Below are 3,839 nucleotides of genomic sequence, written 5' to 3' on the forward strand. Positions count from 1 at the left end.
CGCGCTCAGGCCCTAGCAGTCGACGCCCGAGGGCGGAGCGCAGAGCGCATCGAGCCCTTCCTCCTTCCTTCCCCGGGCCGGTCTCTAGACGTGTGGTCTCTCTCCAGTTCTTCCCCTCTCGGGTCCAGTGCCACTTCCTCGGGAAGCCCGCCCAGTCCCTGTTCCCTCGGGGGTGCGCGCCACCCTGGACCGCCGGGCGCACGGGGCCTCAGCACCACTGCGCGCCGTGTTCACGAAACAACGCGATTCCTCGGGGACCGGGACCCCTGCATCCTCCGCGCCTGCGGCAGCACCGCATCTCCTTCCCCCCAGGACCCTCTGTTCTCTCTCTTGCCTTCTCCATAGTCTATGTCTCATTTCAGCTCATAAGGCTCTTGTAAAAATCTATTTCCGGGAGTCTAGAGCCACACCACATCAAACACATTAAGTTATATCCAGGCCTTTTATCATTATTATTTGTTGTTGGAAAGAAAGGCTCACAAAGTTTTGCACTTGAAAATGTTTTATCCAAAATAATTCATACAATTTACAGCTAGTGATGATTTCTGGCATCTGTAGATGATCAGATATTCTTGTGAAATAAGACATCTAACCTCAAATTGCTACAAAATGTAAAAGGTGTATAATCCTAATTGAACAATGACATAATGTTAATTTTGAAGATGATTAAACGGCCACTCCAATGTTACAATTTTATCTTTATACTTACGATACACACACATTTCTGAAAGATTTTTGAAAGCTTTTGGCCTTAGTTACCGGGGCAATATAAAATGATCCTGTCTGTTCTTGCAGGTGGAATATAGAGAGAATTTATAGGCTTGAATTGACAAGCTGTTGTCAGGAGAAAAAACTGTAAACATCTTGAGCTAATAATTGTTTAACGGGAGGAAAAGGCAATAATGGTAATCACACCTAGTCAGGAGGTGAAGTAATATCAAAGACCACAACCCCCAAGAGATCAAGGAATCCTAGGACCCAAAGAATTTAGCAGTTTAGCAAAGGAACTCACAAAGGTCTCTGGAGCACCACCTGCTGTTAGAGTGGACAAGTGCACTCTGTCAAAATGGTATTGGAGGTTCCCATCTTAGGGGTCCCACTACTCCAAGCACATGACAGAGAGAGAAAAGAATATATTAAAGAGAAAAATATAGAAGACAGCCAGTGGTGGCTATAAGTGCTGACTATATCATTATTTTTAAAACTGTACATAGATATTTTATGCATTTTTCTATAATTTTCAAAACATATGAAGGAAAATATTTCTAAGGAAGACTGGCAACAAAATCAATAATCAAAAAGTGAAATCACCTTAGACAAAGGAAAGCAGTAGAACAATCTATAGGAAAAGTGAAAAAAAGAGACAATTCCCTAGCTTTAAAAAAAAAACAACGGGTTGATAGAAAACATTGTTGTTTTTTAAAACAACAATGAGATACCACTACACACCTATTATAGCAGTCAACCTTCAGAACACTGACAACACCACCAGTGCTGGTGAGGCCATGGAGCAACAGAATTCTGGTGGGAATTGTAAAATGGTACAGCTACTTTGGAAGTTACCTTAGTGATTTCTTATAAACTAAACATATTCTTACCATTGATCCAACAATCATGTTCCTTGGTATTTATTTACCCAAAGGAGTTGAAAATTTATGCCCACACAAAAACTTGCACATGGATGTTTACAGAAGCGTTATTAATAATTGTCAAAACTTGGAAGCAAACAGGATGAATGAATACATAAGCTGTGGTACATTCAGATAATGGAATGTTGTTCAGCAGTGAAGAAAAATAAAAGAGCTATTGAGCCATGAGAAGACATGGAGGAAACTGTAATGCATATTACTAAGTGAAAGAAGCCAATCTGAAAAGGCAACATACTGTATGATTCCATCTCTATGACATTCTGGGAAAAGCATAACTACAGAGACAGTAAAAAAAAAAATCAGTGGTTGTCAGAGATTAGAGAGTAGGTAAGGATGAATAGAGCCCAGAGGAATTTTAGAGCAATGAAACTGCTCCGCATAATACTATAATGGTGGATGCATGTCATTTTACATTTGTCCATGAGTGAACCATAATGTAAACTGTGGGCATTGGGTGGTAATCGTGTGTCATGTAAGTTCATTAGTTGTAACAAATGTACTACTCAGGTGTGGGATGTTACAGTGGGGAGGCTATGCCTGTGTGTGGGCAGGGGTAGTATGGGAGATCTCTGTAACTGCTCAATATTGCTGTAAACCTAAAGCAGCTCTAGAAAATAGTCTATATTTCAAAATGTAGGGTAGATATAACATAGTGATGAGTACTGAAGTGAGTCCAAATCACTACTCTGGTACTAACTGTGTAAAACACCAAACAAACCTTACCACCCTCAGAACATTTTCATGTCTTTTCCTGAGTGGGATTATTGCACAATTTCCAACGCCCAATTCAAGTCCTGCCTCCTGCACGGAGATTTCCTGGATCAATATCGGTCCTATATGTTTTCTCCTCTCCCTCGATCTTTTGTTTTCTAATTATTGCCCATGTTGTTTATTCTGACTTAGATGACAAACTATGGAAAGCATAACTTTGTCTTACACATGCTTGTGTTCTTCATATGCAAAGCTCAGGACTTGTTTTGTTATCTGATGGGTTTGGGTGATGAATTCTGAATCTCAGTTTCCTCATCTGTAGGTTAGGACTAATAATAAAGGCATCAAAGATTTGTTGTGAAGAGTACGTGTGCTTCAATCTGTAAAAAATATAGACTTTAATGAATAATCTGGCTTAGTAGTAGCAGAGATGAGAGCTGTTTGTTCCCTTCTAATAATATTTTCAGTTAAAAAACAAGATGTCAACTACTGAAGTCCCTAGTTCTTTTCCTGCTACACGTGAACAATCTTCCAGTTTATACTTGTACAGTTTGTCTTCCTCCCCACATCTCTTCCACTCAACTTCTCAACTTGTTTGGTCACCGCCTCCGTGATTAAAGACAAAATAGGAATTTAATTCCTGTCATCCGAAGAGCCAGCCTGCGCCTCCCCTGCATTGGGACTGATGCAAAGTTCACAAACAGTCCTGTCTCGAAATGTCAGAATGACCTTTTGAAAGAAAGCGATCAAGTCATACATGAGCGCATTCTCACTGTAGCAATGGGAATGTTTAACTCTTGGGAGCTGGGCCAAACCAAACCCTTGCGGCTCTCCCTTGTCACATCTCTGCAGATCTACAGGGAGCCTGAAACACTGCTCTTAGCTCTGCTGCTGCAGCTGACTGTGTGTCCTGGATTAGCCAGGGGAGTGTGATGGTGTCACACTTCACTGATGAGCAAGAGGTGCAGCAGAAGGGATCCAACAGGGGGCCTTTCAATCAGGCACTTTCTCCTGTGGCCTTAATAACAACCGGCCCCAGATAGATGTGCATCCTGGGGAAGTGGGGAAGAATGGTTTTTAGGCCCCAGAAGCAAAGAATGAGGTAACAGAATGCTGTAGGCATCTATTTTAGTCCCACAACCCCAAACAATTTCCAGCTGCAGATGTTAAAATACCCAGAATCCATGGAGAGCAGAACAGATGACATTATTCTTCCTGCCTCTGCTGCTCTGGGGACCTTCTGCAGTTCACAGCATGTGATGATTCGTGGGTGGAGCAGCCCTGCCTATGCTCACAGGCTGCATTCAATTCATTTCTGCTTAGAAAACCTTTTACGGAGTCACTAAGGGGACTGGTTTCTATGCTGGGGACATACAAAGAGGAACCAGCAAACACTCAGGAGCTCACAGCAGAGAAGACAGGTGGAGAGGCCCTGCACATGCTCAAGCGGGCCTGGGAGGGGGCCGGGGCGGGGGCCTG

This window comes from Myotis davidii, unplaced genomic scaffold (assembly GCF_000327345.1).
Source record: "Myotis davidii unplaced genomic scaffold, ASM32734v1 scaffold461, whole genome shotgun sequence".
NCBI lineage: Eukaryota > Metazoa > Chordata > Mammalia > Chiroptera > Vespertilionidae > Myotis > Myotis davidii.